We start from the raw sequence: 22,008 nt of genomic DNA, 5'->3' as shown, positions 1-22,008 counted from the left end.
TCATTTCTAACTTGGGGCAGAGTTGGAACATTGGTGCTAAGTGGGGGAGGGGGGCATTGGTGCTAAGTCGGGGTTGTTTGGGATAAGTGGGGAGAGAGAGAGGGGTTACTTGGGATAAGTGGGGGATATTGGGGATACATGGGAGGAGAGGAGAAACATTTGGGATATGTGGAAGGAGAGGGGGGAACGTTTGGGAGAAGAGGGAGGGACATTTGGGATAAGTGGTGGGACAGGAGGGACATTGGGGATAAGTGGGGGGAGAGGAGGGGCATTTCAAATAAGTGGGAGGGGAGGGGGGACAGTTAGGATAAGTGAGGATAAGTGGGATAATGGGGAAAAGTGGGGGGACAGGAGGGAAATTGGGAGGAATGAGATGGACATTGAGGATAAGTGGGAGGACAGGAGGGACATTGAGGATAAGTGGGAGGAGGGGAGTGACATGAGGGACATTGAGGGGACAGGAGGGACATTGAGGATAAGTGGGGGGAGAAGAGGAACATTTGGGATAAGTGAGAGGAGAGGAGGGACATTGGGGATAAGTGAGAGGAGAGGAGGGACATTGGGGGGCAGGAGGAACATTGGAGGGACAGGAGGAACATTGAGGATAAATGGGGGGACAGGAGGGACATTGAGGGGACTGGAGGGACATTGGGGATAAGTGGGGGACAGGAGGGACATTGGGGATAAGTGGGGGACAGGAGGGACATTGGGGATAAGTGGGGGACAGGAGGGACATTGAGGGGACTGGAGGAACAGGAGGGACATTGGGGATAAGTGGGGGACAGGAGGGACATTGGGGGAAAGGAGAGACATAGGGGGGCCATTGGGGATAAGTGGGGGACAGGAGGGATAAGTGGGGGACAGGAGGGACATTGGGGATAAGTGGGGGACAGGAGAGACATAGGGGGGACATTGGGGATAAGTGGGGGACAGGAGGGACATTGGGGGACAGGAGGAACATGGGGGGGAGGGATATTGGGGGGACATTGGGGATAAGTGGGGGACAGGAGGGACATTGTGGGACAGGAGGAACATTGGGGGGGATGTGAGGGACATTGAGGATAAGTGGGGGAGAGAGTGATGCTCTGTGTATGTGAAGTGTACATCCGTTTCACATACCACAGTTCACTTGGTCAGGAAGATCCATTTCCTCGGAGATGTAATTTCATTGTATGTGGGGTAGAGCTGGCGCCGCACTGCCAGTGCCAGACTGGCTGCCACAATTGAGAAAGGGGAGATCCAGTCCAGAGCGGAGAAAGAGAAGACGGCGGTGGTTCATACAGCAAGGCGGAGGCAGGACTCCCGGAGCAATCCAGCCCTGCCACCGCACGTGACCCCCGTTCGTCCAATCACCAGGCACCCGCTGCCCATGCATGATCCGGAACCTGGTGGCCGAGGCACAGCCAGTGACACCGTCCGTACACAGCACACATGTAATCTTTAACAGGGTTTTTCCCCTGTCACAGAGCACGTAAGGCAGACTCAGCGGAGATCTGCTTGCTGGGGTCATCATATAATAGATCCATGGTGTCCCTAAAGTCGCTAAATGAGTTTAGGATTGGATCTTTTTTCTCTATGAAAGTGTTTGCCCAGGCACGGGGTTCCCCTCTAAGGTAGGAAATGGCTGTGCAAACTTTTGTTCTGTCGGTGGCATAAGTTTGTGGTTTCATGTCAAACAACAGTTTACAAGCGTTAATGTATTCTCTGTAGTTTCTCCTATCCCCCGAGAAGATGTCTGGTGGGCTTATTTTCGGTTCTGGGGTGTCGGGGTGTGTAACACGAATAGGGAAGTTATCAGTGACATATGATTTGAGAGTCTGGTTCTCAGTTGAAAGGTTTGAGACCATCTGTGAAAGAGCGTCAAGTCTCTGATTGAAGGCCCCCAGGTGTGTAACTACCTCCGATGGATCCATTTTATTCCTATTGGTAGGAGGTTCGTGCTATCTGTAATGCTTCAGGGAGTGAACTATGTTGGGTTGGGGAAGTCTATGAATACTATATTCTTAACAGTTAACTTTAACCTTAACAGCTATCAGGTAGGAAGACTCAGATAAGGTTGCAAATACAATTGGTTTTATTTAGAGTGGTAATACACAGCCACGACGGGGAGCTTCAGAGGCAACTTAAGCTTAGTAGCACTACACAGGAATAAAGTTTATAGGAAACGTAAAGATACTTGCAGTGGGTGGATTCCTGGAGATGGGGTCACCCAGGGGCTTCTTGAGAGATGTACTGGTCTCCTATGTGGAAAGGAACAGGTAAGGTTTTCTTCAGGCAAAGTAAGTAGACTGTGGGTAGGGCAGAGGAGAGTCTCTGACTACTAGAGAGGAAGGGGCTCTGTCCGGCCCAACAAGTGGAAGTTGGAGGGGCTCTGTGCGGCCCAAAAGTGAGGTGGAAGACGGGGCTCAATCCGGCCCAAAAGAGAGATGGTAGTCGGGTCTTTGTCTGGCCCAAAAGAGAGATGGTAGTCGGGGCTCTGACCGGTCCAATAGAGAGAGATGACGGCAGTCTTCTGTTGGAGCTCTTTACCTGGCATCAGGTTCTTAGCACGAACGTCAAGCAAAAGGCGTCGGCTGTTTAAATAGGGACAAGAGGAGGAGCCGGGTGATGTCGCTGTGACATCATCAATCTGCGACGGAGTTTGTGGAGATATCAGAGCTCCCAGTGGAAAGATAAGAATATTGCAGGAGAAATGTTGGAGCCTCCAGTGGAGGGATAAAGACATTACAGGAGAAATGTCGGAGCCCCCAGTGGAGGGATAAAGACATTACAGGAGAAATGTCGGAGCCCCCAGTGGAGGGATAAAGACATTACAGGAGAAATGTCAGAGCCTCCAGTGGAGGGATAAGGACATTACAGGAGAAATGTCGGAGCCCCCAGTGGAGGGATAAAGACATTACAGGAAAAATGTCGGAGCCTCCAGTGGAGGGATAAGGACATTACAGGAGAAATGTCAGAGCCTCCAGTGGAGGGATAAGGACATTACAGGAGAAATGTCGGAGCCCCCAGTGGAGGGATAAAGACATTACAGGAGAAATGTCGGAGCCTCCAGTGGAGGGATAAAGACATTACAGGAGAAATGTCGGAGCCTCCAGTGGAGGGATAAGGACATTACAGACAGTCAAGTTCCTCCACCCCAAACTTGCTCATGCATGTCTTTTATAGGTAGCAGTGCTACCCTCACTAAACTCAATTCACAGAAAAAGCTTTCAATAATCAAGTGATATAAAAATAATGGTGAAAAAACTGTTAACATTACTTACAAAACAGCACCCTGTAAAAAAATTAAAGCAAAATCATAATAAATCCAACAATTGTGTTCATGTGTAAAATACATCTCAATGTTCACATATGAAGACTTAAAGTGGTTGTAAAGGCAGAAGGTTTTTTATCTTAATGCAAGCCTTTTGAAATGCCTTGTTATCTATTCAAACGAATGCATCAGATGCAATTAAAATACCTGCATTTGAAAAGAACACCGGCCTACATGAGCCCTTATCCATGCACTTAAAAGAGAAGTTTGATAAAAAGCTTTTTTGGCTATACTGTATGTCTCTTGTGGGTCACAGGAGAGCACTTACTTTGTCACTACTGTGACCCAGAGTCGGCTGACAGGGGATTATAGCCCGCTATCAGTTGACATGGCAGAGCCGCTTCAGGCTCTGGAAGATTCCTAGCAATATTGTTCAGATCCAGCTAGCTGCCTGATTGACAGCTGGCTTTGCTCCTCAGTGCAAAGATGAGAGCCAGAGCCAGCTATGTCAAGCCCACCGCCAGCCTGGCGCTCCAGTGAGAGCTAAAGGAGCAGAATAGAGAGTGGTAACTGATGACAGTTGCCGCTCTCTGCTCTGAGCAGACCAAAAACTGAGCAATTAGCGGTCATGTGATCGCTCAGTTCTCGGGCAGAGAGCTTACATGGGACAGCTGCAGCGTCACACCCATGCTGCAGCATAGAGGCGAGTATGGATGTTGTTTTTTGTTTTTTTTTATATACCCCAAACTTCTCTTTTAATCCAATGCCAGCTGCACATTGTCACTCTGGCCTGACTTCTTGATAGTACCAATGGTGGACCATGCCTGCGCAATTCTTACCAAATGTGGTCTCCAGCAGCCGCACATGGGACAGGGTGACAACACAAAAATCCAAAAAGGATACACCCCATAATAGAATGTGCCCAGATCTTTTATCACCTTTTAATGAGAGCTGCACATCTTAAAGGGTAGAAAATATGTAAAATTACATTAACATCTAATCATATATACATTTTAGGGATTGGGTTTTGGGCTACGTGGTTTGGTAATGTAAAAATGTCCATGCATGTGTAGTGGTAAACTTCGTAGGAGCTGCTGGGAAGATGCCCAAGGTTCTTTTCCCAATAGTTGCCCCACAGCCAGACACATTGTCATAGTCACTCCATTGGCTTAGTGAACAGTCCCGGGGTATTCTCTTTTTGGTGTTTTTATTTTTTGGTAACTTGGATAGGGATAGGGAAGGGAACTGTATGGGATGCTCCAAAACAATGTACAAACAGGAGGACACGCTTTCTTCTGTAGAACTATGAGCCAAGTCCTTGCAAAAGTAAATGGTGGACTAAGCCTTGTAGTAGCAACTTGAGAAATCTGAGCAGAGTTCCTCAGAACACCAGACACAATGCCCCTTTTGCCAATGCCTGGAAGATTGGTTGCCTCCTTCTATTAACTTCCAGACACTTTCTCCCAGTGATATCAGGCTAGATCCTCAGATGACAGCCCCTCAATCAGCTTCAGCAATTTTCAGCAAAGTAAGCCTCCCCAACTATCCCAGCTGGGACCTCTACCAGCAGCAGACACATGGTAGGCTTGACCAGGGGGCAATCAGACCCCCTAAGCTGTGATCTCCTCAGGGACACGACACTTCTGTTCCAGGTTTCAGACAATTTATACATCTTCCCAGCAACCATCTGTACATTCACACAGGGATTGGCTGAGACAGTATAAATATTCATGCTGCCCAATTGCCTTACTCCACACCTATGTTCCTGAACCACCTCAAAAGTTCTGGATTGCAGGAGAAATGAGCCCAGAATTAAATTTACCTAACCTAGCACCTGTCTAGGAGGGTGCTACACATGGATAACCTTCACTCAAGCATATGTGATTTTACCACATTTCTTTGGGAAATTCTAAAGACAGGAAGTTTTAATGTTCACATAAAAAAAATAATACAATAGGAAATACATTGGTCATGGGACTTTACATGAGGCAAATCTATTTTCTTCATTATTTATTGTATGTTTTCTTTTTTTCTCTCTCTGATTCTTTTTTAATTGACTTTTTATTTGATCGATATATTATCTGGTCATTTTTCTTTGGGGTCAGTCTCACATTGCCCCCTATTCCTATTTCTATTTTTGCCTTCACTCTAGACCTCTGTTTTCATTCACATCTTTTCTGCTTTTTCTTTCTCTTTTTTTTTTTTAATCCTTTTTTAAACCATTTATACATTTTTCTTCAAATATTCTTGCATGTACACTTATTACGTGTCACATCCTTTGGACATGGATTCTTATGTACTTCTTATTCTATATATTCTAATATTTTTCACAGATAAGTGTTGGCATTCGTTTTTGGTGCCATTTTGAATCCATACACTTCAAGGACCTTTATTTTAAGAAAAATCTGTCTGCCCTCCATTTGTCCCTTTGGTCCGCGTAGTTCAACCGCCACAGCTCCCACGTTAGATGTCCTCTAGCGCCTTGTACCCCTATGGTTGCTGGGCCTTATTTTTATTTTTTTTTATATTTTTATTAGAGTTTTTAACTTTACAAACATCATATTCATAAAATAATAACAAAGAAGAAGAAAAAATAAATAAAAGGTAAAGCTGATTTGTAAGTGTTAAGGCTACCCACCATTTTCTTTTCGGGAGCCATCTACCTTTTACATAATTTTATCATTTTGTTTGTTTATTTTTATAGACATTTATTATGCATCTACTTCTGAGGAAGTGGACAGTGATCCACGAATCGAGTCTGGGATGCAATGAATTTTCTGGACGTAATATTTCATATGATTATGTACCTTTATCTGCTAATAACATTATGTTTATGAACACCATGATCAGCTATGACCTTATGGTGTTACAATGTCTACGTAACAATTATTATCTTTTTTAAGTTGGAATTTTATTGTGCCTATTTATTAAAAAATGGAACCTGTAACTATGTGTATAAAGACTTGCATTGTGTCAATCTATTGAACAATAAAACTTGTAATCATATGTACCTACCATGTTACATTTTGTCATTTGCCTTATGTAAAGTCCCATGACCAGTGTACTGTATATGCTATTGTATGTATTTAGGGATGGAGGCATTTCACTTATGGTGCTCCAGACCACAACTTTAAAGTGGTTCTAAAGTCAGAATATTTTTTTTAAATCTTTATGCATTCTATGCATTAATATAAAAAGCCTTCTGTGTCCAGCAGCCTCCCTAATTACTTGACCCCCATCGGTTCAAGTCTCGCTGTCCGGGACTCTCCCTCCCTATTGCCATTGGCTCCCACTGCTGTCAATCAAAGTCAGTAAGCCAATAGAGAGAGAGTGGGGGCAGGGCCGCGCCGAAGCTCTGTGTCTGAATGGACACAGAGTAGTGACCCATAGCATGCTGTGGAGGCACTCGGAAGAAGGGAGGGGCCAGGAGACGCCAGCGTGGGACCCAAAAAGATGGGGATCGGGGCTGCTCTGTGCAAAACCAACTGCACAGAACAGGTAAGTATGACATGTTGGAGACTTTAGTATCATTTTAATTTATAAAAATAAAAAAAAAAAAAGAATCATCGTACATGCTGGCGATGCCAGCTCTCTCTCCAATATATCAAATATTGATCATTTTCTGACATGTTTGTTAATGTGCTAATCAAGGTGATTCACAGTTCTGTTTGCTGATTTTTGCAATCTTTGGTTCAAAAGTTAACCAGATAACATTCAAATATCAACAACGCAATGTACAGGAAACAAGCTGCTTGGATAAATACAGTAATATCTCTCCAGGTACTTACAGTAAACAAGAGGTAAATTATTTAATCATCACTAGCTGGCAATGAAGCATTAATGTTGAAGGGATCTGTTTGTGCTCTCGGCAAGAAATTCTATACCCTCGGGCCAAGTTGATAATTTGTAGTAAGTAAATGGGACACTGAACTTCTTATTGTTTTTGGTCATGAACGTGCGCTATATTTAGAAGGACAGATTATTCACTTTGACAGCCGCTGATTGTTGCCTTTGAACTTTTTCCAAATCCCAACCCACAGATTTCAAAACTTAAGACTGCATTAGGTATATATAGCCAGCCAGAGTTGGTGGAGCTTTCAGAGTTGTGAGCAGTCCTTTGTTGTTGAAGAGGTTAGCTTTCTGACCTAAGCCAAGCTACAACTTATGGATATGGTGAATGAGAGACAGACTGAGAGGTTTGCCACGGCTGGAAGAAAAGCAACTGGCTGTGCTCCCAAACAACCAGGCAGCCTCGTTGACCAGTTGGAGTTCGGAAGAATATCAAGCCAGCTGACACAGAAAGGTGGTGGAACAATTCAGCCTAGAGCAAAAATGTCCACCAAAGCGCCAACCACAATTGGCAAGGATCCCAAAAGAACCTCTTTACTGGGTGAAGATACTTCAAAAAACAAGGCCCTGTTTCCACCAATACCAATCATGAGTTCCTACACTCCAAGAAAGGCAAAGGTGTCATTTCCACCGTCCAGTCAAGCAGTGATGCAACGGAGACGTCGGTCTGTCCCAGAAGAGTCTTTAAACAGACTTCCCAAGCCTATCTTAAAGAAAAGACATTCAGTGTCTGTTGAATACAAGGCACCGACTCCTCAAAGTGACCAATTAGACATGTCGATTCTTTGGGCTCTACCGTGGGAGAGAGAGCTCTACTTACCACCAATATCATCCAGTGGTACGCTGGTCTACCTTGAGGAAGACGGCTCTCTTCCTCCGATGCTCCGAAGGCTCAGCAATGCTGATACGTACAATTACAGCCAAGAATTTCTACATGTGCTTGATGACATGCAGATTCGCCCTCCAACATCCCAACATCGAGACAATGATACAACGCTCAGATAAAAACTACAGAAAGCATCAGGTCCAAAACAAAATTGTGTTGCATGTAGACTTAGCATTTCTTTAACCTTGATATTGAGAAACCCAAATTTGATCATTATGTCTTGTCTGAGACTCTCCCTAATGCCCCAAAGGGACGTTTATTGTGCTGCCCCGATGACTACAGATCTTTTTTTACTACAAAAGTCATATGTGCATTCCATATGATTTTTTTTTCTTGTAACAATACAACAAAGTACCCCTATAATGTTACTACTTCGGGCTTCAGCCTGAACACCCATTCCGCAGACCGAGTCTGATTATGTGATATATCCTGGATGAAGCCCTTTTTATCAAAATATTTCTATATTTTAGACAAATGTTTCTAATGTAATTTGTGGATGTCTGTGATTTTAGTTCTTGGTAAAGCTGGCTACACACATTGCAATATGATTGTGCAATCTTCCTAATATTTACTATCAACTCTATAGTATCAGCTCTGTAGTACAAGAACCTACCTAATTAGATATTAAATAAAGGAATGGAGCCACTATGGGGGGGGGGGGGGGGGGGTATTAGTTTCTATGGGCAACTCAGAAACATCTTTTTTTTTGCCTTCTAAAATGTTATACAGTTGGCCCACATGGCCAGCCAGAACATACATCACAATTTATTGAATACTTGCTAAGCTGCAGCAAGCTGAATTCCCTCTGGTTTATATGGGTAACTGTACCAATGAATGCACTTTGGGCATTGTGTTTGAAGACCTTTTAAAAATGCTTAAATAGCAACCAACCAGCTGTTCCCTTTTTGTGCTGCCAGTGCTTGTGAAAAACGAAAAGGGACCCGCTGATTGGTTGGGTTCTGGTTTATTTTCCAGACATCTTTGGTGGACTAGTCATCATTTCTTGAGGGTAGATTAAACATGCATGTGTCTAATTCTTTCTATGTCCTGTCTTACCTTGTCTGCAAGACTTTTTTTTAGCTTGCAGCACAATTTTTAGCAGATGTTTTTATAGCCATGTATAAAACAGGAATGTTGTTGGTGATTTTTGTCATCCACCTGTGAGTAACAAAAACCATAAGTGTTAAGTGTCCTGATTTCTAGACTGTCCTCAGTTTTGCAGTTTCTGTGTTCTCCCTACTGTGTTCTAAGAATTATCCAATCGGGTAGCAGAAGGTTGCTTTTAAAGGCACCACTATTTTCTCCTAAACGCACTCTCAATTTTTGCCAGAATTTTATTTACTGAAAAACTGCACTACTTAGGGTGGCCATAGACGGTGCAAGTTTCTTATCTGCAACCACGGGTTGCAGGAACTAAATTTGCATGATTCCCCCATCAACACAGACAGTGCTGACAGGGGAATCCCTCCTGCCGAGCTTTTGTCTGCTCGGGGGGGAGGGGGGCAGGTGGGGAAGCCGTCCTTGCCAGGAGAAGACAGTGACTATCGCTAGCAGCTATAGCAGCCGCTAGCAACAATTGTAAGAGAATCCGGCAGGCTGGTTGTATCTGAGTTGATCAATCAACTTGGTACATTCAGCCTGCCCATTAACGGTTCGAATCTCGGCCGACTCAGCAAGAATTCAGCAGGACTCAAACCAGTTTTTGGCCGGCCTTAAAGATCATTTTGGAGCCTTGTAGAGTAGGTGATCCCAAACTGTATCTTGGTTTCCTGTCATGCTGGCATCTCTACAACTTGCCTGTTATCTGGCAGTCATATAGTCCAACGTTAAGTTCACAAGCAACTTGTTATGCATAAGATGATGCCCCAGTGTTATGATTGGCTGAGTTCTCCGAATCTCTGATCCATCCAACCCTAATGCCCCGTACACACGATCGGAAATTCCGCCAGCAAAAGTCTGATGAAAGCTTTTGGTCGGAAATTCCGACTGTGTGTATGCTCCATCGGACTTTTGCTGGCGGAATTTCCGCCAGCAAAAGATTGAGAGCAGGTTCCCTATTTTTCCGACGGGAAAAGTTCCTATCGGACATTCCGATCGTCTGTAGCAATTCCGACGCGCAAAATTCATACGCATGCTCGGAAACAATTTGATGCATGCTCGGAAGCATTGAACTTCATTTTCTCGGCTCGTCGTAGTGTTGTACGTCACCGCGTTCTTGGTGGTCGAAAGTTCAGAGAACTTTTGTGTGACCGTGTGTATGCAAGGCAAGTTTGAGCGCAATTCCGTCGAAAAAACCATCCAAGATGGATGGATTCCGATCGTGTGTATGGGGCATTACAACCCGTATTTCCAAGGTATACAGAAAACAGATTCTACCTAATAGACTACTAATGTATCTTTCAAAATAAATATAGCTAAACATTAATTGCAATTGTATTGGATTTAGCAGCAAAAAATCATTAGGGGACGTTATTGTCAGTTTGATTTTCAGGTTAGATTAATATTAAGCCCTGAAAACAGATGTTACAAGGTATCACTTTCTCATCACAATTAATCTTGTTTATTAATTTATTTTATATTATAAGTAACTGGGGGGGGGAGGGGGGGCATAGCACTTAAAATAGGCATAGCAAGAGGGGTGGGGCTGGAAACTCAGATGCTGAGATCTTACAATTGATGTGATGAATAAAAAACCAGTCCAGTGGACAAATGCAAGTTGCCCCCACCCTCCTGTGTATGGACTTCTTGTTACCTATCAGGAAAAGTATTAATCTGAAATATTTATAATAATTTATTTGATGTAAGATCTATCTATCTTTATAAATACTTCTATCTATCTATCTATCTATCTATCTATCTATCTATCTATCTATCTATCTATCTATCTATCTATCTATCTATCTATATATATATATATGCACTTGGTTTGAATCGGGTGGGAGGTCCACCATTTCAAAAATCAAAAGCTGTATTTATTTTTAACCAAACTTTTAAAAGTATAAAAATATTCAAAGTTTTGTATTTTGAAGCAAATGCTCTGTAACTTTTATTGTAAATGATGTATAGTGTTACCATGTATCTCATTTGTAACATTTGTTTTCTGAGTTTTATAAATAAAAGATACTCTTACGCTTCGTGGTGTTTATTTTGTATTGCAGGACTGACTGCCCTTGTTTAAATAAAGGAACATTTACTTTGAGTCAAGGTATGCCCCAAGGCTCTATTTTGTAATATATACTCTAGAACATTTAAAAAGGCATCCCTCCCCCCCCCAAAAAAAAAACAAAAAAAAACTGGTCAAGGTCTCTGCAGGTAAGGATGTGGTTGGGGATATAGGATGGATAAATGGTGGGCTTTGCTTGCTGCATACTTGTTCCAGGTCGTTACAGTCTGTGATAGACCAAAATTTGGTTGCAATTCTCTAGTCATAAATGTGATATAGCTTGAAATACAGTTCCAACCTCATGGCCAGAGAGGTTTTTCATCTTTACTGTACTTTTTGGAAAGGAGAAGTAATGGATAAATATTTAACAGGAAGAACGTACATATAAAACAAACCATGGCTACACTTCAGTGCCCAATGTGCCCCTACCCTAAATAATCTGGGGTCAATTATAGCATCCTGTAATTGGCTGTCTCAAGCTAATCTCCTTTTATAATTGATTGAATTTACTTTTGCGATCTCAAGCCATCATTCTTGTTAACTACTTTTACTCCATTCCTGCCCAGGTCAATTTTCAGCTTTCAGCGCTGTTGCACTTTGAATGACAATTGCGCGGTCATGCAACACTGGACCCAAACTAAATTTTTATCATTTTCTTGAGACAGATAGAGCTTTTTTTTTTTGGTGGTATTTAATCACCACTGGGGTTTTTAATTTTTTGCTAAAAAAAAAGAAAAAAGACAGAATTAAGAAAAAATAAATCTTTTTGTTTCTGGTATACAATTTTGTAAATAAGTAAATTTTTTCCTTCACTGATGTGCGCTGATGACACGGCACTAATATGCAGCACTGATCAGCACTGATGAGCATTGATAGGTGGCACTGATAGGTGGCATTCATGGGCACTGATAGGGGGCACTTATGGGCATAGATAGGTGGCACTGATTGGCGGCACTGATGAGCAGGCACTGATGGGCACTGAAAGGCAGCACTGACTGGCATTACTGGTGGGCACTGATAGCCATCACTGATGGGCACTGACTGGCATCACTGCCTGGCACAGTGGGTACTGCACTGATAATCAGTCCCTGATTATTTGTGCAGGTCTCCCCTGATCAGCTCTCCTCACACACCGTCAATGTGAGAAAAGAAATGCCAATAACCGGCAGTTTCCTTGTTTACATGTGATCAGCTGTGATTGGACACAGCTCATCACATGGTTAAAGAGCCTCATCATTGGCTCTTTACTGAGATCGGTGATGCAGTGTGTCCCAGGGACAGAGCACACCACCGATCGCTGTGCTGCGCGCCCCTGCAGGCATGCAAGCATGGTGAGAATGGGATGATGACGTCACACGACCGTTGTCCCAGAACGAGAGAGCCGCTGCCCGCCCCTCAATTGACAATACAGCGGGCGGGAGGTGGTTAAACCATTTGAATGTTAATGGTTTTCAGTGCTGAACCCTGATTGGATAATTCAATCGTCCGATCAGGAGCCTACAAACAAAGAGTCTGTGTTACTTAGGCTGCATTAAAGTGATACTAAATAGAGATTACATTTGATATATATTAAAATGTGGGCATCTGAAGCATTGGGTTGCTTTTGAGGGTCGTCTTACCCCACATATGGCCATGCTTCTGAATTAGAGCCTGATGCCTGTTCCCACTTTCTGAATACCTGGACACCTGTTATCCCCCAGCTTTGAACGGCGCTCCAAGTTCACACGTGATCACAGTGATTTATATTAAAACTAAGCTTTATTTGTGAGCTTCTTAGTGAATGTAATTAATCAGAGCATACTATACCCCTCCCCCATATACCCCTCCCCCATAGTGTTTAGCAATAGGAGGACATGGAGAAGGAGGGAGGGCCATCATTTTCCACTCTGTATACACCCACATGTGTGATTCTATAGTCACATGGGCTGCACAGATGAGATAAAATAGGAAATAAAAAGCTTAGAAGGGAACTGAAACTGGAGCATGCTCAATAGATGACAACAGCTAGTCTACACAATCTCAGTCTGCAGTGGGGACACAGAGAAGATGGGAGAGACAGCTGAAGGCAGGATCAACCAGGTATATTTCACTCTACACAAAATGAATGCTTTAGTGGCTTTGTGAGTATGGTTATATAACATGAATTGAGAGCTTTTCATAGTCTGGGTTTAATGACACTTTAGGCTGGATTCACACCTATGCATTTTTAGTGCTTTTTGCATTTTGCAGATTTGCACTACAGTCCATTCACCATGGTTTCCTATGGAACAGGTTCTGTAGTGCAAATCTGCAAAATGCAAAAAGCACTAAAAATGCGTAGGTGTGAATCCAGCCTGAATCGCCTTATTACCAGCGCTACTTAAAATATTTTAATTCTACTACTGAATCTGCCAAGAAAACTGATGGATATTTGAACTTGTTTTATCTAATGAAGCTGGTGCAGTGCTTGGCAAAACCTTGTGAACATAAAAAGTGAACCATGACATTCCAACACATGGAATAACATACACAAGGGTACAGTACTAGTCTGAGGAAAGGCCTCATTTCCTGCCCCCCCCCCCCCACCCCCCGGGGTGCAAGGCTCCTGACAGGGGCAAGGTACTCTGGTCTTGAAGAGAGACCCTCAATTAGGTATAGGAAAAAGACCAGAGGGCCACAGATCCTCTCCCCTACATCAAGGCAGGCCCTGAAAAACCTGCACCCTCCCTCTCTGTGAGTAAAAAAAAATAAAAATAACCACATGATCACTGGAAGTGCCTGCAATAAATACGTGCTGCCCCCTACTGCGCATGCCCGACGCGCACTGCGTTCTCTAATTGGGCTGGCTGTGGGGGAAGGAGGGAGGGGGGCCGAACTTCCAGATACCCGCTCCCCCCCAAAAAAGGTGCCAAATGTGGCAGCGGAGGGGAAGAGACAGATAAGCTGAGTGTCCCCTTTTGGGTGAAGCTTCAGTTTAAGTTTAGAGGATTAGGAACCCCTTAGGTTCCATAGTAAGGCTGCTTTCACACTGAGGCGCTATAGCGCTAAAAATATCGCCTGCATAACGCCTGTAAAGAGCCTCTCCTGTCTCTCCAGTGTGAAAGCCTGAGGGCTTTCACACTGGAGCCGTGCGCTTGCAGGACGGTAAAAAACTCCTGCAAGCAGCATCTTTGCAGCGCTGTAGGAGCGGTATATACACCGCTCCTAAAGCACCCCTGCCCATTGAAATCGATGGGCAGCGCCGCCAAACCACCGGCAAAGCGCCGCTGCAGTGGCGCTTTGCGGGTGGTTTTAACCCTTTTTCGGCCACTAGCAGGGATTAAAAGCGCCGGTAAAGTGGCGCTTTACCGCCGACGCCCCCAACGCCCCAGTGCGAAAGCCGTCTTAGTATAACAAGCATGCTTTACTGCATACATACACTGATCTTATTGTTGTGGGTTTAGTAACACTTTAAGGATATCGGCATTTACTTTGAAGAGAACTATGTGACCTGTCTAAATGCAGCCTTTTCTCAAAGACCTTAGGTCCATTTTTAGTTGTGCGGTACATTAATGCAAATTAACTTGTGTTTTAGCTCCAGTACAGTGATTTTTACCTAGGCTGATGTCATTGGTCTGCTGCAGGAAGGAGAAAGAATGTATTCAGTCTCCTCTCCCCTATAGATCAGACTCCTATATTGTAACTTTGTAGCAAAGTAAGAGGCTGCAGCAGGGGGCTGATCTGTGTCAGACATTTATAAAGAGGCACCAGGATTTACTCGATTGTGTCATCTACAGTATAAGCCAGCATCTCTGTGCAGGAACTTAATGGTGACCCTGGATGATAACTGAACAAAGATGGCTCCGTCCTTCTGTAGAAAAAAAAAGCAGATGAAGACATCGTCAGATTGAGCACTGTGATCTCTGTGAAAAGTAAAAAAGATACATAGAAGTGTTACACTGACATTACTTAGCATGCATTTAAAGTGGAGCTCCAGTCTCTTAAGTGACAATTAAAAGTCAGCAGCTACAAAAACTGTAGCTGCTGACTTTTTTTAAACAGCCGCTCACCTGTCCCACGATCCAGCAGGCTTCTCACCCCAGTAGTGTCCTCCCTCGCCAGCACCGGCATCTTCACTACGGGCACCCGGCTGTGACAGCTTGCGGCTTCACAGCCGTGGTGCCCACTGAGCATGCGCAAGCAGCGTTGCGCTCTGTGACGGGTCCCGAAGTCTTCTGGGGCCTGTCATGTGTCCCAGAAGACTTTGGGAGGGGGCGGGGATCACCCAAGGTGATTGCAGCAGAAGTAGGAGCAGGTACCTGTCAAAATCAGGTACCCGCCCCCCCCTCCCCCCAAAAGCTCCATTTCACAAACAGGAACGGGGGAGCAGGCATTAAAGTGGAAATTCCTCTTTTGGGTGGAGCTCCGCTTTAACAATGATGATAGGTCCATTTTAATATCCTTGTATACAGTTAGTTCATACCCTAGCTCCATAGGTGTGTGCAGCTCAAAGTTCAAACACACATACCTTTCTCTGCAGCCTCAGCGGCACTGGGCAGTTTATGAATGGGACGTGCTCTGTGCTGAGTGGCTTCCTGTTCATTCACAAACTGAAGCATAGTAAACATAGTTTACTATGCTTCAGTTATGATTAGCCCCTTCCCCCACTCTTCATCCTGAAACATCCCCCCCGCAGCAGTTGGGGTGAGAGGAAAGGAGGGAGGCCAGCAGTACTGCGGTGGGGTGGGGGGGTTACATCTGGCACCCCCCCTGCGCACGCCTATGCCTAGCTCAGATATGTGGTTGTAAATGTCTTATAATAATTAGACACATGTAAAATTGATGATATTACCCCTCCATAGACTCAGCCTTCAGTGTACATATCATATTGTACAAAGGACACAAGTTTTAGCATACCTCCCAACTTTTTGAGATGGGAATGAGGGACACCTATCAGCAAATGTATGCAGGCATAGGACACACCCCTTGCCACGCCCCCTTAAAGGAGAATTGTACAAAAAAAACAAGATTTGTTAAACCCACACGTGCTTTTTTTTTTACCACTAATATTCCTATATATTGGCTTTTGGAATTTACAAATGCAGAAATTTAGAAATCAGATGACAGGTTTAGCTCTGGGAAACACTTTTTGATAGATAAAAAGTGCATTTTATATACAACTATATAGATCAGACTAAAATGAGGGACAAATGAGGAGGAAAGAGGGACAGAGGGACATTGTTCCAAATCAGGGGCAGTCCCTCGAAATCGGGGACAATTGGGAGCTATGGTTTTATAATGGAAGTCATCAATACCAATTTGTGTACTCAATAGAAAGTTGTCAGCTGCTCTGCAATTATGCAGGGAATAACCTCCCTTCTATGAACAAAGCTAGCCAAGCTCATATAATTGTCGCCCTCTAGTGGAAAAATTGTAAAATGACAAGCCACACTCCACATTGGTAGAATTCTTGGCACTGCATTCCCATCTAGTTCCCCTCAGGTGAGTGAATTTAAATGTTGCCTTTGCAAAATGCGATCTCTTTCTGTTTGTTACAGAGCAGTCAAGAAATCAGCAATGGGCACCGGATAATATATGTCTGTTCTATTAGGAAGGACTGAAATAAGGCTTTATGGTAGATGTTTGGATGGTCTTTCGGGAGGTCCCGGGGGTCATTTCATTCAATCAATCAAGCAATCAATCAATCACACGTTTCCTTCTGGAATTGGTTTTGGGAAGACACCGCCACTTTTCCAGGTAGCTTTGCTTTTATTTTATTTTTTCTGGAAGGAAACAATTTGAGAATTTTTTTTAATTTCTGGAATGTTTCAGTATAGGATCATTTTGCAAAAAGGTTCTTATTTGCCGGTAAGTATGACCTGTTTTTCATTTCATCGGCTGCACTGCTGAATGCATCTTGTGTTCTGTATTTAAAGGGAGAACTTTAGTTATAAAAATGCCATGTAATTCTATGTAATATCCGGTTATGGAGCAGATGCTGTTTCTTTGGTTTTGGGCTCCAGCAGTGAAGCTTACAGATCAGATTTCTGCAGCTGGAGGAAAGTTTCAAGTTTAGATCAAGGCTTTTTTTTTTTTTTTTTTTTTTTTTTTTTTTTTAGTCATGTAAGTGAAGGTACATTTTGTAAATTTTGTAAATTGTACATTTTTGTAAATTTTAAACTGCCATATATTATAATCCATGCTAATACATAACATTTCCTATTGATTGATGGAGGTGATTATAGCCGTATCAGTGCAGTTCAGAGATGTGCACGATGGAAAAATTAGTTTTTTTTTTGCGGTTTTATTTGTTAAGTAAACGATTTTTGTTTCGTCACAATCGTTATGTTAGAATAATTCGTTTTTGGAATTCATTTTTTACATTCGGAGTCGTTTCGTGTATTCGTTGTTCCGAATCAATTCATGTTTTTGGAAGTTCTGGTATTCTTTTGTTATTTTCGGAAGATTGGCTATATCCCTGCTAGTCCATCCCACAAACAGAAATCAAATGATTAGACTTTATCAACTTTAGTCAAGTGCATCCGAAAGTAACAAATAAAAAGAAAATAAAGTGTTCTTAAACACGCAACGGTAAAATCAGTCTGTATATGCAGTAAAGCATGCTTGTTATACTCACTGTGGAATCTAAGGAGTTAGACATCCGCATTGTGTAAAAAGGCTGTTTGATCCTGTCTCCTCTGATCCTCCCCTTCTTCCACTGTCCCCAATCCGTTTCCTGATAGAACAGAGCCTTTGGAGTCACTCTGCACATGCTCACTTTGGTGTGCATTGCTAGGGAGTTTTCTTTTTTTTCTTGCATGTGGTCAGCACAGGGCCAATCAGCACTGTCCAGACAGAGGGTCCAGGGTCCTGCAGCCTCATAGGACAGTCAGAGAATTAAAACTCCTCCTACATGCTTTAACCAGGCACTGATGGAAGTCACAAGACTGCTATATACTGCTGATGAGAAAAGGTATTAGCAGTTTATACTTACTAAAATAATTGCATTTCCATGTTTTGTGTACTGTGGGAGACCAGATATAGTGAATTCAGGCTCCTGGCCTTGACCTTAATTTTGTATTTATTCGTTATGTTAGGACTTGGAGATTCCGATGGATCCACCTCATTGTATTTCACTTACTGTGTTTATTGCAATATGTTTCCATTTCAAATACAGTGCGTAAAAATTATTATTTGATACCCTGCAGATCTTGTAAGTTTGTTTACTTACAAAGAAATGAAGGGTCTATCATTTTTATCATAGTTGTATTTTAAATGATAGAGACAGAATATCAACCAAAAAATCCAGGAAAAAAAACAAGATACAAATGTTATAAACTGAGTTGCAGTTCAGTGAGTAAAATAAGTAATTGATCCCCTACCAACCAACAATAATTCTGGCTCCCACAGACTGGCTACACTATGTGCTCATGTGGTACACAGATTAGTCCTGTCAATTTAGAAGGTGCTCCTAATGACAACTCGTTACGTGTATAAAAGACACCTGTCCACAGAATCTCTTTCTTCCATTCAATCCTCACCACCATGGGCAAGACCAAAGAGCTGTCAAAGGACACCAGGGACAAGATTGTAGACCTGCACAAGGCTGGAATGGGCTACAAGACCATCAGCAAGAAACTTAGTGAGAAGGAGACAACTGTTGGAGCGATTATTCGCAAATAGAAGAAATGCAAAATAGCCATCAATTGCCTTCAGTCTGGAGCTCCATGCAAGGTTTTGCCTCATGTGGTAAGGAAAATTGAGGGAAAAGTGAGGGATCAGCCCAGAACTACACAGGAGGAATCTGTGAATGATCTCAAGGCAGTTGGGAACCACAGTCACCAAACAAACCATTGGTAACACAATACGCCGCCATGGATTGAAATCCTGCAGCACCCGCAAGGTTCCCCTCCTCAAGAAGGCACATATACAGCCCGTCTGAAGTTTTCCAATAAACATCTAAATGATTCAGAGAAGGATTGGGAGAAAGTGCTGTGGTCAGATGAGACCAAAATTGAGCTCTTTGGCATTAACTTGACTCGCCGTGTTTGGAGGAAGAAAATGACCCTAATGCCGCGTACACACGAGCGGACATTACGGCGGACTTTGCCCGGCGGACTTTTCGATGTACTTTCCGACGGACTTTCTGAATGAACGGACTTGCCTACACACAATCCACCAAAGTCCGTCGAATTCGTACGTGATGACGTACGACCGGACTAAAACAAGGAAGTTCATAGCCAGTAGCCAATAGCTGCCCTAGCATGGCTTTTTGTCCGTCGAACTAGCATACAGACGGCGGACTTTTCGACCGGACTCGATTTCAACGGATACATTTTAAACAAGTTTCAAATCTAAGTCCGTCCAACTTTTGAGAAAACAAAGTCCGCTGGAGCCCACACACATCGAATTGTCCGACAAAATCCAGTCCGCCGGGCAAAGTCCGCCGTAATGTCCGCTCGTGTGTACGCGGCATAAGAACACCATCCCTACAGTCAAGCACAGAAGTGGAAACATTATGCTTTGGGGCTGTTTCTCTGCTATAGATACAGGCCAATTTTGCCACATTGAGGGGCCAATGGACGGGGCCATGTATTGTAAAATCTTGGATAAGAACCTTCTTCCCTCAGCCAGAACACTGAAGATGGGTCTTCCAGCATGACAATGACCCAAAACATACCGCCAAGGCAACAAAGGAGTGGCTCAAGAAGAAGCGCATTAAGGTCATGGAGTGGCCTAGTCAGTTTCCAGACCCTAATCCTATAGAACATTTATGGAGGGAGCTGAAACTTCGAGTTGCCAAGCGACAGCCAAGAAACCTTCAAGGATTTAGAGAAGATCTGTAAAGAAGAGTGGACCAAAATCCCTCCCGAGATGTATACAAACCTGGTCACCAACTACTAAAAACGTCTTACATCTTGGTGGAGAAACCATCTTGTTGCTTGCCAATAAGGGTTTCTCCACCAAGTACTAAGTTATGTTTTCCTAGAGCATCAAATATTTATTTTAACTCACTGAACTGCAACTCAATGTAGAACATTTGTATCGTGTGTTTTTTCTGGATTTTTGGTTGATATTCTGTCTCTATCATTTAAGATACACCTATGATAAAAAAAATTATAGACCCTTCATTTCTGTGTAAGTGGGCAAACGTACAAAATCTGCAGGGGATCAAATAATTATTTTCCCCACTGTATATACACAAAGTCTGTCAATATAAACGTATTGTGGAATATGGTTTTACATTTCTCTATATATGTTCAATATTGATATGTGATTCTGGTTTCCAGGCATCAGTGTTCACGTCCACCTTTTCCAATGCTCTTCCACTCATTTTGGAGGGTATATATTGAAGTAAGATGGACCAGACACCTTTGGCTAAGACTATGGTCAGGTGTGAAAGAACCAAATTAGCAGGAGACACCTTTTTTTTTACCAGTTATACATATGCAAATAAAGGTTTGTACTAGTGGATAGTGCTTGGGTTGTCACCAGAACAGAAATAGAAAAGGAATCTTCCAATAGGAACACTAGTTCTGGTGACAACCAGGGATTTCCTCTCACTTCCTGTTTTGGCTATGGGACAGGAACTGAATAGAGATCTCCCCAATGGGATACCAATGACAAAAAAAAAACAATCTGAGAGGGGTTATAACTAGTGGTGCACCAAAATGAAAATTCTAGGCCAAAACCGAACCCGTGAATTACTGGCTTCCTAGATTTTTCTGTACTGACTTGTGCAAGTTAAATGGGTGGGTAAGGGGTCTTTTCACTTGGTGGTGTCTGGGGAGGTAGGGCATCTCAGACATCTTTTAGCCAAACTTAGTTTGTTTTGGCGTAAATAGCAATCAGCCACTTTAGATCATTTCAGCCTGTTGTCATTGAAAAGGAATTTGGGGAAATCTCTTGAGGACACCTTTTTAGTGGCAGCTGAGAGGATCTCCCTTTACTTTTGGATATGTTTCCTTTCACTTCCTGTTGTGTCTCTGAAAGAGTGGCAAAGGAACACAGCTTAAAAAAGGGCTTCCTATTTTATCAAAAAAACAAAAAAGTTGGCTTTACATACACTTTAAATGCACTTAAACTAGAACTATACCCATTTTGGATAGAGCAAGGGTGGGTTATAACCCCTGTCAGTTTTTTTTTTTTTTTTACCATCTGTGTCCCATTGCAGAGATTTCCCTTCGCTTCCTGTCCCATAGCCAAACGGGAAGTGAGAGGAATTTCCTGCAAATTAAGGGAATTCCTTGGGGGACCCCCAGGTCACCAGAACTAGTGTCCCCATTGAAAGATTCCCCCTCTATTACTTTTCTGGGGACAACACAAAATTAAAGATTTTCATTTACGTTCACTTTCAATGATAACTGTAACCAGGACAAATATAGAGGGTGAATCTCCTTTAACGGGGACTCAGACACCAATAAAAACTAACAGGTGCTCTACTCCATCTCCACCCCATCCAAAACTAAATAAAAAAGATTTGCCTTTAGTTATACTTTAATGTTTAACATCCCCACCTTACTTGGCCAAGAATTCCAAAGACTGACCACCCTGTATAACAGCCCCTTAAATACTCTTATACTATAATACTCTATACTATTTTGAATACATAGATAGAACTGTGCATTTAACCCCCCTAATATCCCTGCCCACCCCACTCAACCAATAAATACCAGGTAAAAAAAATGAAATTACTCTCTTATTTTTCAAATAACAGTAAAACAGACTAGTAAATGCTTGCCAGGGCTTATTCATGTAAATTTGATTACAATGTTATATTGTCTGTCCAAACCATATGCTGCTAGAAGCAAGCTCAGCATATTGTATTTCAAACTGCTTGAATCTGAAGAACGCAAAAGAAGGGGGGTTGGGGAAATATGCAGTTTGCCCATATTCCTA

The 22,008-nt window shown here is 42.9% G+C and overlaps 1 protein-coding gene and 1 long non-coding RNA gene across 3 annotated transcripts in view; one reads left to right on the top strand and one right to left on the bottom strand.

Moving 5' to 3' along the window:
* The window catches only part of LOC141102937 (uncharacterized), a 32,434-nt gene extending 30,964 nt beyond the window's left edge, over positions 1–1,470 (bottom strand). Inside the window, exon 1 of the long non-coding RNA XR_012235226.1 lies at positions 1,120–1,470. This is a non-coding gene — a long non-coding RNA (uncharacterized lncRNA). The remainder of the gene's footprint in view (positions 1–1,119) is intronic.
* LOC141102936 (coiled-coil domain-containing protein 3-like) overlaps positions 1,355–22,008 on the top strand; it is a 49,413-nt gene continuing 28,759 nt past the window's right edge. The window contains exon 1 of one of the 2 annotated variants that reach the window (XM_073591989.1): positions 1,355–1,613. The gene's annotated coding sequence lies outside the window, so the exon portion shown is untranslated. Of the gene's footprint in view, positions 1,614–16,618; positions 16,867–22,008 lie in introns of those variants that run through there. The other variant, XM_073591988.1, reaches the window with a different exon arrangement.

This window comes from Aquarana catesbeiana, linkage group LG07 (assembly GCF_042186555.1).
Source record: "Aquarana catesbeiana isolate 2022-GZ linkage group LG07, ASM4218655v1, whole genome shotgun sequence".
NCBI classification, from domain to species: Eukaryota; Metazoa; Chordata; class Amphibia; order Anura; family Ranidae; genus Aquarana; species Aquarana catesbeiana.
Note: the sequence above shows the minus strand (reverse complement) of the source record. Positions and strands in the feature narration are given on the sequence as shown.